A 15031-nucleotide genomic window follows, 5' to 3' on the forward strand; every position below is an offset into this window, starting at 1 on the left:
TTAAATTATCCCTTTATCTTTAAAGATGCAAATTCAGTCTGAAAACCCAAACCCAGCACTTCTTTGAGCTATAATGCAGCGCTCCAGTAACAATTACATGGAACATTCTCTACATTTGCTAAATAACTTGTGATTTCTCTAAAATCACTGAATAGATTTTTTTAAAGGGATCTCAGGGAATATGACTGGCTCTTGAATATCTCTTACTAGGACATTTGCAGCACATGAATGTATGGTTTCAAATATATCACGTTGGCCAGAAAGTTGGTTGGAGTTTTTCTGTAAAATCTTGGCCAACCCAGTAAAAATGCTCTGGGAAATTCAAATGTAACTTTTGAGGAGGTGGTTGGATCCAAACTACTTATATGCAACCCACACATGCATACACACACATGGCTAAAATTTCGGCTGTTTGTGTGTCCAAGTCCATGCTATTTTGGCCATCTCTGCATGCTAGAATATGAAACAACAGTTACTCAACGTCTGGATTCTATTATAGCTTCTGTATTATTAATAACTCATACTTTTATATTTCACATTAAAAAAAAACACTTTTGGCTAACTAAACAAACTGATAGGGATTTCAAGTATTGCAAAAGAAGAGAACTAGTTTTTAGTAAATAAATTCTGCATTAAAAAAAAAAAATGGAAGGGAAGGAAGGAAAAGAAAGGAAAAGCCAAGAAGAAAAATACTTGCTTCCAAATGAAAGCCAGCATCTACCAGCACAGACTGATGTCGTTAACGATTTCTGGTTTCCAGCTCCAGATTTACCACTTGGCAGGCAACGTTTAAATTTGCTTTTATTCTCCCTTTGGCAGCTACTCTAAAAATTTTGGTCACTCTCCTTAAGCTACCTACCTAATTCCTCCTGTGCTCCCAAGTAGACATTTGCTGCCCTACAGCTAAATTTGACTAAAGTTACATCCATTTCTTCCTTCAAGTTTATGGCAGCCCACTCCAGTACTCTTGCCTGGTGGGCTACAGTCCATGGTGTTGCAAAGAGACAGACACGACTTAGCAACTATCACTTACTCAACTCACACCCATTTTTATTTCTTCCTTCAAGTCTTCAGAAGACGAGGTGCCTGTCCCCCATTTTGCATCCTTGCCCTGTTTTTCTTCCAAGCTCCCTGGGACCTTGTTCTAACACTGTTTCTTCTCTTTCTTGCATCTTCAGGCTTCTCTCTCCTGGCTCCTACTTTACAGATAAAAACCACACTCCAGGCATTCCCATTCTTTGACACATCTTAAGTGAAGTTGTGAAAGTGTTAGCCACTCTGTCATGTCCAACTCTCTGCAATCCCATGGACTGTGGTCCACCAGGCTCCTCTGTCCATGGAATTCTCCAGGCAAGAATACTTGAGTGGGTTGCCAGGCCCTCCTTCAGGAGATCTTCCCGACCCAGGGGTCTCCCACACGACAGGCAGATTCTTTACCATGTGAGCTATCAGGGAAGTGCTTTCTAGGCCCAAAGACGAGTTCACGCAGGTTGTGTGCACTGCCCTGCTCCCTGCCCTTCACTCCTCCAAGGACTGCCACCTCACTTCAACCCTCTCCCTCAATCAAGATCACTGATGTCTTCCTAACATCTCCTCCTCTGCCAGTGTATTCTCCACACTGAGGCAGGCTTCTCTTTCTAAAATGAGGGTTTGTCTTGCTCTGCTCTCCTATGTAAACCCTTACAAATGGGTGACCAACGCTCCTGAGCTGCCTACCCCAAGTCCTCACCCCCAGTACTCTAGCAGCCCTGGAGTACCTCTTCCTTGAAGAGATCTTCAAGCCTCTGCTCTTGCTGGTCACACTTGCTTTGACTGTGACCCACTTCTGCTTTTCTTCCCAGCAGAAAAGCTAGGCAGAAAGAACAAAAGTTGTTTGTTGTTGTTCAGTGGCTAAGTCATGTCTGACTTTTTGCAGCCCCAAGGACTGCAGCACACCAGACTTCCCCGTCCTTTACCATCTCCTGGAGTTTGCTCAAACTCATGTCCACTGAGTTAGTGATGCCATTCAAACATCTCATCCTCTGTTGACCCCTTCTCCTCCAGCCCTCAACCTTTCCCAGCATCAGGGTCTTTTCCAAAGAGTTGGCTCTTCGCATCAGGTGGCTAAAGTATCGGAGCTTTAGCTTCAGCATCAGTCCTTCCCATGAATATTCAGGGTTGGTTTCCTTTAGAACTGACTGGTTTGATCTTGCAGTCCAAGGGACTCTTAAAGAGTCTTCTCCAGCACCACAGCTCAAAAGCATCAATTCTCCAGTGCTCTGCCTTCTTTACGCTTCAATGCTCACATCCCTACATGAATACTGGAAAAACCATAGCTTTGACTATACAGACCTTTGTCGGCAAAGTGATGTCTCTGCTTTCTAGGTTTGTCAAGATTCCTCCCTACAGGTCAGATTACAAGTGGTCTGAGGCTCACTGGAATCTAGCACAAAGATTGGGACAGAATTAAAAACACAGAGTTCTTCAGGTTTGAGACGAAGAATTCTGAAGTTATCTAAATCTGGGTTTAAATCCTGGCTCCACTATTTACAAGCTCTATTAACTGCAAAGAAATGCTCTCAACATGTTTTCTTGTTTCTGAAATGGGGATAGATACCTTTCCCCATAGACTCTTGTGAAGATTATATGAGATAATAGACACTCAACAACTGCTAACATGAAGTATATAAGGTGTTTGGTGAATTTCTGAACATATTGGTCACACAATATTTCAAAAATTATGAATATTTAAGATTTAACATGAGCAGATTAATTTTTCACAATGTACTTATAAACATATTTATATAGAAGTGTAGTTTATTTTTATTAAAACCAAACTGGAATTCTTTCTCTTTTGATTTTAATTGATAGCTACTCCATATTTATATTTTTTAGTATGACGTTGTTTATATGTAAAATCTAAAAAAGAAATTATACAAATGAACTTACTTACAAAACAGAAACAGACTCACAGACTTAGAGAATGAACTTACAGGTGCCAAAGGGGAAGGATGGGGAGAAAGGATAGTTAGAGAGTTTCGGATGAACATGTACACGCTGCTATATTCCAAATAGATAACCAGCAAGGTCCTATTGTATAGCACAGAGAACTCTGCTCAATGTCATATGGAGCCTGGATGGGAGGGGAGTTTGGGGGAGAATGGGTACATGTGTATGTATGGCTGAGTCTCTTTGTTGTCCACCTGAAACTATCACAACATTGTTAATCAGCTATGTCCCAAAACAAAATAAAAAGTTAAAAATATATGTAATTTTTTATAATCCTTGTAATGGAAAGAAACATAAAATCACTAATTTGATCTATTTCCTCAAATTCAACATGACTGAGATTCAATTACTTCCTCTATCTTACTACTCAGTAACTCTGCTGCTTCCAAATGAAATTAAAAAGAAATGACTATAAGACAGGCGGAACAAACAAACATTAGCTAATTAGGGGGAAAACCACGTAAATTAGATATGGAAAAGTCATCTGAAGTCAAGACAGCCATTACTCAGGAGCATCAGGTTAAAAGTGAACATACACAAAAATCAAAACCCAGCAAAATATCGATATTAAAGCAGGATCATGAATGATTTTATTTTTTCCTTTTTACTTGTTCATTTTTTAAAAACTCTTCTATAAATAGCATGTATCTTTTTTTACAGTAAACTTGTTTAAAAAATCTTCTGGAAAATACTGAAAATAAACTGTCAGTGAAGAGGTAAAAATGTAATATTATATGTTCCATATGGTACCTATTGTGGAAGAAAAAGTATATACTTGGGAGGGTCTACATATTGGGGGGAAAAATTAGAAGGCAAAATATTAAAAATATTCTTGGTTTCTCTGGTTGGTGAAATTAGCAGTAGTTTTAATGGCCTTAATTGTCTTCTGTATTTTCTAATTTCTTTATGATGATCTAGTATTACTTTAAAAAATAACTTCTTTTTGGATTTGTGCACCATAGAATTTAATCATTTAAATTGTACGACTGTTTTTAGATAGTCACAAAACCGAGCAACTATTATTGTAATCAACTTTAGAATATTTTCACCACCTCAAAAGAAAACCTGGACCCATCTGCAGTTCATCATTACCTCCTGTTCCTAGCTTCTGGCAACCTCCAATCTATTTTCCATCTCTACAGATTTGCCTTTTCTGGATATTTCGTATACACCTTGTTGTTCAGTTGCTAAGTCATGCCCATCTCTTTTGCAACCCCATGGATTGTAGCCCACCGGGCTCCTCTGTCCATGGAATTCTCCAGGCAAGAATTCTGGAGGTGGGTTTCCATTTCCTCCTCCAAGGGATCTTCCTGACCCTGGGACCGAACCTGCATCTCCTGCATTGGCAGGTGGACTCCTTACCACTGAGCCACCTGGGGAGCCATATAAACAGGATTATATAATATGTGGTCTTTTGTGAATGACTTCTTTTATTTAGCCTAATGTTTTCAAGGTTCATTCATGTTATAGCAGGTATTAATACTTCATTTCTTTTTGTCACCAAGCATTATTCCCTTGTTTGGATACAGTACATTTTGTTTGTCCATTTACAAGCTGTCATTTGCTTCCACTTCGAGGCTATTCTGAATGATGCTGCTAGGAATGTTCATGTACATGTTTTACATACATATATGTTCCAAATCTCTTGGATATACAACAAGGAGTGGAACCACCCAGTTATTTGGTAACTCCAGGTTTAGCTTTTTGAGGAACCATCAAACTGTTCTTCAAAGCAGCTGCATCATTTTATGTTCCCACCAGGAATGGAGGAGAGCTGTAATTTTTCCAATCATTCTCAACGCGTGCTATTGCCCATCTTTTTGATTACAGCTATCCTAGTGGGTTTGAAGTGAGAGCTCATTATGGATTTGATTTGCATTTCTGTGATGGCTAATGATGTTTAGTATCTTGCAGGAACTTACTCTTCTTTGGCGAAGTGCTCAGATCTTTTGCCCACTTTTAAATTGGGCTATTTATCTTTTTATGACTGAGTTGTGGGAGTTTTAAAAAATGTATTCTAAATACAAGTCTCTTATCAGATATATGACTTACAAAATGTTTTGTGTTAATGTACAAAGAGGAAAAATTACTCCCATCGCCTCAAAAAATTCAATTAGCAAACACTGTGGTCCTGGGATGAAACAGTGATAACGACTGTAAACAAACCTCATATGTGAGCAGCATTTCATGATGTTCAACCTAATCCTTACATGGATGGTAATAAGAGGCCTCTTTCTGAAGCCAAGAATCAGAGGCCAGCGGAGGCAAAGCGACTGACTCCAAGTTTCTCCTGACTTAGTTACTTTTCTGTTATTATTTTTCTATGTGTGATCTTTCTTATTTGTTTTAAAGTTCTCTCCCTGCGTTGTTTTCAAATTTGTGATCGAGCTGTCTTCATCCTTTTCAGAATAATGCAGCTATATTTAGGCCCAAATTCCTGTAAGTTTCATAGCTATGTAGGGAATTCATAGCTTGAGTAACACCCAAGTCTCTGGGTCCCTGGTTCAGGCCTTTCTCAACTGTGAGACTACCCCTCCAGACTCTGCAGCGTGAACAGACAAAGGTGGAATGCGCGTGAGCCAAACCACCCAGGTCGGCGGTGTGCCATCAGTTTCCTATGACTATCAAAACAAATTATCACAACATTTGTGGCTTAAAGCAATAGCAATTTATTCTCTCACAGTTCTGCAGATAAGAAAACAGGCTGAAACCAGTTGAAGTTGCATGAAAATCAAGGTGTTGGCAGGGCCACAGTCCCTCAGGGAGGCTCTGGAAGAGAAGCCATCCCTTGCCTCATCTATTGACAGATGCTGGTGTTCTTGGCTTGTGACCCCACCACTCCATTGTTGCCTCTGGGGTGACACTGCCTTCTCCTCTCGTGCCTGAAATCTCCTCTGCCCACCTCGCCTTACAAGGACACTGTGATGATATGTACTTCCAGCTCCCAGGATCCAGGATGATCTCCCCATCTCAAGGTATTTTTTTAATATTTCTTTTTGGTTGCTCTGAGCCTTCATTGCTGCATGCAGGCTTTCTCTAGTTACGGTGAGCAGGGGCTACTCTTCACTGCAGTGTGCAGGCTCCTCACTGAGGTGGCTTCTTTAGAGCTCGGGCTCTAAGGTGTGTGAACTTCAGTGTTTGTGGCACACAAGCTTAGCTGGTCTGCAGCATGTGGAATATTCCCAGATCAGGGATCAAACCCGTGTCCCCTGCACTGCCAGACAGATTCCCATCCACTGTGCCACCAAGGAAGTCCTGGTATGAAACCTTTGCCATGTAAGGTAAACTTCCAGGTTCTGGGGACCAGGACATGATCAGTAAACAACCAGGGACCATTACTTAGCTGGAGGCAGGTTTTGCAAGACCCAAGAACAGAGTCCCAAAGCCTTATGGGGCAACTTCCACTGTCTTCCTTGCTTTATACTCACAGGGCAGTTGTTTCACAAAATCTGCTCTGATAGCTATGGTCTTGCTATTCCAGCCCAGTACTGCTAAAAGTCACCATCTTAGTTACCTAATCAAGTAGCTTCAGTTACTTTTTGAGAACAATTTTATATAGAGGAAAACACTATCAAAGATTCAAATTTGTTATAATTAAAAAAAAAACAGGATGAAAAAATAGAAACTGAATAATATCTCAAAATTGTTTACTGATACATGATACATAAATCTAACATTAAAAGAGGAACTGATGTTTAATATTAAGTCACTCCTCAGCTATCCAAAAAATAATTGAAATGTGCAGTGCAGTCATAAATTGTACACATGATATACAAGGCTTAAAATGTACTGGCAACGTCTTTCCTCTTAAACTAGATAGTAAATAATGTTTAGTCACTCCGTTCTGTCCAACTCTCTTGCCTGTAGCTTGTCCGTGGGATTTCCCAGGCAAGAATACTGGAGTGGGCTGCCATTTCTTTCTCCATGACAGTGAGTATGTGGGCATTTTTCTCCCTGTCCTTTGTAGACCTGTAATATCTTTACAGTATTACTTTATAATTTTTAAGCATTAAACAAGAAAAATGGGTACAAGGTAACCTTCCATTAGACCTACAAAGCACCCAGTGCACTAAGCTTCATGTCACTGCCTAGTATTACATCAGCAATCCTTCAAATGTCATTGCCAAAATCTATAAACCAGCCAACTCTTTGGTTATGGGCGGAAAAAAACCCAAACTCTTGCTTCCTTAATAACTCTTAAGGGAAGTGGAGAAAAGGTACTGAAAATGGGAAGGTCTCTGACCAACTAGGAAACAGACCAGCTGATGAAGTTTCCCAACCTTCACATCCTTTGCCCTACAGTTTCTATTTTTTGATACAGAAAGATTTTTTCACTATTTACTAAGACTAAGTTATTCATCTTCCAGATGGATTTTGCTGGCTGGATGTTAACTGCCATAGTTCTCCCGTTCTTGACACAAGCAACTTGGCCTCAAAGGAAGATATGTTTCTGAAATACTTATAAAGTTGCTTTTAGCAGACGAAAATTGTACTTTCTTGTTGACTTAAACTGTATTTTCAGAGATTTATTCTTAAGGAAAAAGTCTAGCTCCAAGAAAATTTATGCTTATATTCAGAGCACACTTTCCTTTTTGATACACAGGAAAAAAAAAATGTATACCATAGTTCATTAGAACTGTTTAAAAAAAAAAAGCCCCAAAGACATGTGTTAGACAGCAGACAAGCCATGAACAGACATGAAGATTTTGATCCCTAATTCTGAACCTCTTCCATTGGACATCTTCCATGCTAAATGATGGCTTCAGGAAGGGTAATTCCATCTGTATCAAATAAGTCCCAGATACTCTGATCTAGACTTGTGATTTTTCTATCTTTACAAAGTAGATTTTAAACTTATACTCGAAAAATGGCAAAAATTAAAATCTCAGAATATTTGCAGGATTTTACTCAGATGTGTATTTTTCATTAAAAGTTCTCTAAATTGCATATTTAATGTCTAGTCCTTGGTTGCTGATGTTTTAGTCGATCAGTCATGTCTGACTCTTTGCAACCCCATGGATTGTTGTCCAGCCTGGCCCCTCAGTTCACAGGATTTCCCAGGCAGGAATACTGGAGTGGATTGCCATTTCCTTTCTCCAGGGGATCTTCCTGACCCAGGGATTGAACCTGCGTCTTCTGCATTGACAGGGAGGTTCTTTACCACTGAGCCACCAGGGAAGCCCATCTAGTCCTTTACAGTGGAGTAAATATGGCTCTTAAACCACTAAAGTACCGATTCTACACTAGGCTTAATGAGAAACTTGTCTGTCTCCATTCTTAGAAACCAAATAAGACTGACATTCAACCTGCAGAGCATCCTGGAGCAAAGCGACCACGCCCATCTCAGGCTCCTACATAACTTGGGGTTCAATGCATGATACTGGATGCTTGAGGCTGGTGCACTGGGATGACCCCGAGGGAAGGTACGGGGAGGAAGGAGGGAGGGGGGTTCAGGATGGGGAACACGTGTACACCCATGGCAGATTCATGCTGATGTATGGCAAAACCAAAACAAGATTGTAAAGTAATTAACCTCCAATTAAAATAAATAAATTTATATTAAAAAAATAAAGAAATAACTTGGGGTAGGTGTCCTTGGTCCCAGATTCAGTAACATTTGTACCCTCGCTTCTCAGAACACAGTAAGATTTGAGAACATATACACTTGTTAGGTTAAAGCAAGGAAAACCAGGGTTTAAATTAATTTCAAATTGAACAGAGATACCAGAATAAGAGCCTAAATTGCTAACCAAATCAAACTATCAATTTTTTGAAGCAAAATGAAAACAAAGTGCCCCTAAAGTAAGTGCGTGGATCAGGGAAGCCACCAGTAGGTTATTTTACTTCCATGTGAGTCTGAGTATGTCACTGAAGAGGCAGGAGGCTTGAGACTCAGAATAAAGGGCCATTCTGTAATCTCCCTGGCAGCGTTCAGGATAATGGGGAAGAAATAGCATGTCATCATGACAGAAGAGAGAAAGTTTACAAATTCAGCTCAGAGCCAGTGGGCTAAAAACTTGCTGAGGAGGAATCATTTTGAGGTTATTACAGTACACTGTAATTCAAACCATTTTAAGGCTCAACCCCCAAGAAATACTTGTGGCAGACCTGGCAAGGAGAGCATGCCCACAATCAGTCAATCAAACAGAACAGATATTCTAGAAACTCGAGCACCTGAGATGGTTTGTTTGCATTGGAACATTAACCTTAATGTGGGTGGGAAGGAGGTATTTTTGTTTGGAAACAACGTAAACCTATTGTTACTGCTGCTATTATTTTTAACCTTTATTCTGACCTGTAGTTCTTACTTTTTGTTGCTCAAGCCAATGACACCTGAGGAAATACAGGCTACACAAAACTGTAACTATTTAACGTAAGTTAGGCAAGACCGATCCCATGCATGTGACTAACTGAAAGTCTCTTTTCTTCTGTGCGAGACATGAGCAAAGACCTGGATGAGCAATCCTGGGAATTCCCTGGCAGCCCACTGGTTAGGACTCCATCCCTGCACTGCAAGGGGCCAGGGTTTGATCGCTGGTTGGAGAACTAAGATCCCCACAAGTCTCAAAATGGCCAAGTTTAAAAAACAAACAAACAAACAAACAAAAAACCTACAGATGAGTGAATCGAAGATTAATGGGAAGAAAGAGCAAAATGAACCTAAGAAATAGAAACACTGAAATATGATTCCTGGACTATATGTCTGAGCTGTAAATCCAAACAAGTACTTGATGAAAGGTTGCTCAAAGAATCTAGATGAGAAAATGTGAGTCAGAGGCAGTTGAGAGGCTGGCAACAGGAAAAGGGGCAGGTCATCTGGGCACTATCAACAAAACATCAGGGAAACAACGGACTGAGGGCAAACTCACAAGAATCTGATGGGAGTTCAGTGACCATCTACTCATGACCTAATTAAAGAGTTATGTCAAGTTAGGTTAAGTAATGGGACTGAAAGTGAAAGGTTTAGTTGCTCAGTTGTGTTCAACTCTTTGCAGCCCCATAGACTATATAGTCTGCCAGGCTCCTCTGTCCATGGGATGTCCTAGGCAAGAATACTGGAGTGGGTTACCTTTCCCTTCTCCAGGGGATCTTCCAAACCTCAGGATTAAACCCAAGTCTCCTGCACTGGCAGGCAGACTCATTAGCACGGAGCCACCAGCGAAGCCCTAAGTAATGGGATTACATATGCGTAACATTTTGATGTATGTGTCTTAAATCATTTATGCCCCCCTGAGCTCTCATTAAAAGTTTTATATCGAGTTAGTTGACTGACTTTAAATTTGCCAAAAGGCCAGCGTCAGAAGCAATACGCTCGAGAGAATCAAGTGTACAATGGCCATGGCCCTAAAGCCAAAGTATTTAAGGCGTTTTTCCAATGCCAACCCACACAGCCATTCAATCTGTGCTGGCTGAACAACTCTGCTCTAAAAGGGCTACACTGAGACAGATCTCAATGGCTGGGCACAGAGTTCCAGGCTTTCTGGCTATAAGTAATTACAAAATTTATCAAGGTCAACAAAGAATTATTTACAGTTTTCTTTTTAAAAGTCTCTGTCAATTCATATTATTGTCTCATATGGAGATTACATAACGGAGTGAAATCTAATAATTTTAATGTGTTCTTAATAATATTATGAAGGTTTTTTTTTAAGACAAGTTTCACAAAAGTAAAGAACAACAAAAAAAATTAGCTCTTAAGCAGGTTATTCATTGTTATGGATTAAAAATATGAGAAGACATTAAAAAGAACACATTTGAATCAGTTCTAATGAGGTGGATGAAACTGGAGCTGATTATACAGAGTGAAGTAAGCCAGGAAGAAAAATACCAATACAGTATACTGCTGCTGCTAAGTCGCTTCAGTCATGTCTGACTCTGTGCGACCCCACAGACGGCAGCCCACCAGGCTCCCCCGTCCCTAGGATTCTCCAGGCAAAAATACTGGAGTGGGCTGCCATTTCCTTCTCCAGTGCGTGAAAGTGAAAAGTCAAAGTGAAGTTGCTCAGTCGCAATCAACTGTTAGCGACCCCATGGACTGGAGCCTACCAGACTCTTCCGTCCATGGGATTTTCCAGGCAAGAGTACTGGGGTGGGGTGCCAATACAGTATACTAACACACATATATGGAATTTAGAAAGATGGTAATGATGGCCCTGTATGCGAGACAGCAAAAGAGACACAAATGTATAGAACAGACCTTTGGATTCTGTGGGAGAGGGAGAGGGTGGGATGATTTGGGAGAACGGCATTGAAACATGTATACTATCATGTAAGAAACGAATCCCCAGTCTAGGTTCGATACAGGATACAGGATGCTTGCGGCTGGTGCACTGGGATGACCCAGAGAGATGATATGGGGAGGGTGGTGGGAGGGGGGTTCAGGATTGGGAACTCATGTACACCCGTGGTGGATTCATGTCAATGTATGGCAAAACCAATACAGTATTGTAAAGTAAAAATAAAATTAAACAAAATAATAAATAAAATAAATATATGAGAAGAAAAAATTCAACTTGGTAAACGTTTAGTTAAGCTTCCCTGGTGGCTCAGATGGTAAAGCGTCTGCCTACAATGTGGGAGACCTGGGTTTGATCCCTGGGTCAGGAAGATCCCCTGGAGAAGGAAATGGTAACCCACTCTAGTACTCTTGCCTGGAAAATTCCATGGACTGAGGAGCCTGGTAGGCTACAGTCCATGGGGTTTCAAAGAGTCGGACATGACTGCGTGACTTCACTTTCACTTTCAAGTGTTTAGTTAAATGCCTACTGTGTACGGTACAGTTGGGTTTCCACTAATTTAAGAGTTCATACTTCACTAAGTAATTTTATTTATTTAACATCGTTTAAATACTAACAGAAACAAATCTGAGTATTTGCTTTTTAGCTAAAATACTTATCATTTTGTCTACTAGGCCAAACACAGCTGGAACATAACAGGTATTTAGCAGCTACTCTATTTCTAGAAGCTGACTAAGCCACCAAGACCCTTTCAACATCTCATCATACGTGCATTCTGGTTTTAAAAGTATGTTATTATAAAGAGATTCCAAGTATATTATTATTTATCCATGCATGCTAAGTCGCTTCAGTTGTGTTTGAGTCTTTGTGACCATATGGACTGTATGTAGACCACTAGGCTCCTCTGTCCATGGAATTCTCCCGGCAAGAATATGGAGTGGGTTGTCATTGTAAATCAGTATATTTCTATGAATCTTATATTTCAGATAGCTGATAGGCAATATTTTGAAAAATCTTTAAAACAGAAAATAATTTAATTGTTTGGAAAGGAAATTCAGAAGACAGACATTCATTCTACACCTGTTTTGTGACTAACATCATGCTAGGTTATTTTCATAAAGTTCAATTCCTATAAATCTATAAAAAAGAATTGACATTTCTGTTTACTGCTGAAAACACAGAGGACAGAGAAATACCCAGGCCCACCAGACTATAACTTCCAGTTATTTCCCATTACAAATCATATTTTGAAAATTAGTTTGTTTCTCCATGGGACTAATCTAGAATTAACTTTGAGAATGAATGAGAACGTGTGAGAATTATCAAAATCCTTACATGGTCACATTGTGCCCCAAATCCTTCACTACCAATGCTTCTACAGTTTAGTGCTTTAAAACAATGTAACTTTAGCATCACTTTTATCACCAATTCGAATCATACCCTGTGAGTCCCATTTACACTGTCGTTCTCAGATGCTGCTTCTACATACATAATGAGAAAAGAATTGAGGTAATTTTCTGGGAGATATATACAAACCCTTAATTCTTCCTTCACTTTTCTGGACATTGGAATATATTCAGAATTAAAATGTGTGCTTAATGTTTAATATCATGTATTGATTTCTCTTTTCAAAGCAAACCATATTCCAGAGAAAAAAGTTCTGAATAAGATGTCAGAGGCCACTGTTACCTAAACTTACTTGACCACAGACCCTATTTTCAGCTAACACCACTGGGGACCTTCAAGTCCTACTGAACTTCATAAAAGCTAGGGAAATAAATGCTCCTCGTTAGGCAGATGTTAAATAAGTGACGGCACAAACTTAATGATGCGGAGAAGAACAAAATATAGAGGTATATGCTTCATCTTCAGAAACCTGGCAAAGAAATTCTTGTCATCAGTAATTTTTCTCAGCATTTCTTACTATTTCCTTTAATAGATCTTCTACTGATTATCCATTTATCTTCTACCAAAGAGCTATGATTAGAGGTAAATGGGACTAAATATGTAAACGAAAATAGTGTATTTTGCCATGAAAATTTCATGAGTATTTCACGAGTAAATATGGGGGCAAGGGGGTGGGGAGTTAAAATTTGCAATCTTCTAATTATATAATATACATGGAATATGTATCTCTGAAAAATTCAAAGACCACAGAGAACTTACACATTTGAAATATTTTTCATTAAAAAAGAAAACAGTTAATAGGATTCTGTCAAAGCAGTACTTGCTTTTTTCCCCACAGTAGCTCTCTGTGAATGACATACAGCCCTGGCAAATCTTTCCCATAGCCCAAGAAATCATCTTATTATTACTTTAGAAACCTTACATGAACCTTCTATTACCATGGGAAAATATTATTATAAATTAAAAATAAGTGAAAATAAACCGGCTGTACATGCTGCCCCAGGCCACACAAGTGAGTCAGTGTTTAGAAGTGGGAACAGATTTCTTGAGGATGTCACCCAGTTCTCATCTCTAACTGCTAACCCTCCCGTTTCCATGAATATACAAGCTTAAGTACACACCCACCTCCTTCACAGGTGCCAATCCTGGAAAATGGCATAGTGGGGGCAGTTCTCAAAACAAAGATATTTTAGGAAAGCATCCCATAATCGCCTGGCATTTGAAGGCACTAGGCTTTTAGTATTCTCTTCCTATTTCTCCCACCCTCTCGTCGTTTTTCTAGAGCTCTTTAATGCACCTTCTATACCTCAATTTCCCTACCTGACATTTCTGTTTAGTCACCAACATGATTTTCCCTTAAGGAAATAAACATGATAATAGTATGCTTTTTCTTCACATCTTCAAAAAATATGATTTATCTTGGTCAGAGTATGCAATTTTAGTCTTTAGGAGAATACCCTGAAGACCTGTTTGCCAAGTTTATCTATTATAAACATAATCAAAATCATGTTTATTATGAAATAACAATGCATAGATTTTAAATGTTGCTTGATATTATGAGAATATAAAAAAATTGCAAAAAAAATTTTTTTTTCTCCTTTAACTTCATGGTAAAAACATGAATATGTTGGATAACAAATAATCACACAACATTTTAAGATTATCTGTCCAGCAATCACCGTAATATGAGCTCAAGGGAAGTAAGAAGAGCCCCAAATGGCACAATTACTGTACTCACAACACTTCTGTAGCTAATTCAATAACTAAAAACAAATTCCAAATATGAATCCTGAATAACTGGAAGATATTTTACAGTGTTAACAAATTCATATCATTTTTAGAGTATTTTTTAAATGATCAGTTACATTACAAAGCCAATTTATTTTTGAACCACCTATGTAAAACGTGGACAACAGACCCTCTCGTTCTCTTTAAAGAATTCTTGCTCTTGTGCTATTACTTCATTAGATACAGGCTTAAAATTCTTGCTTTTAGGCTAAATTCTTACCACTGCTTTATTATATATAGTTTTAAAATGTGAAAGTTAAAAAAAATGATTAATTAAAATACAAGAGCAAAACTGTTAAACTGTCCACCCAGACAAATCCTGAATTCCCTCAGCACACAATTCTGCTAGCATTATTCAGCACCAGTGAGCAAATGAAATCTGTACAGAACACGGAAGAATACCATCATAGCAATTCACAAACTTGTCACCTCAGAAATATACTGAAAATATTTCAGAAGAGTGAGATATGGATAGCAGAAACAATTTTTTCCCAGTCTGAGCTAAGTTACTTTGCTACATGAGGCTACAGCTTAGTATAAAAAATGCAGAAGATATAAGACAGAGCCTTGCTAGGAATTACAGAATAGAATAAAACAGCTGGTTAACTCAC

The 15031-nt window shown here is 39.0% G+C and overlaps 1 protein-coding gene across 27 annotated transcripts in view; it reads right to left on the reverse strand.

Annotated features, from left to right (window-relative positions):
* Positions 1-15031, reverse strand: part of PLEKHA5 (pleckstrin homology domain containing A5) — a 261293-nt gene that overhangs the window by 149756 nt on the left and 96506 nt on the right. The window lies entirely within an intron of this gene.

This window comes from Ovis aries, chromosome 3 (genome assembly GCF_016772045.2).
Source record: "Ovis aries strain OAR_USU_Benz2616 breed Rambouillet chromosome 3, ARS-UI_Ramb_v3.0, whole genome shotgun sequence".
Lineage (NCBI taxonomy): Eukaryota > Metazoa > Chordata > Mammalia > Artiodactyla > Bovidae > Ovis > Ovis aries.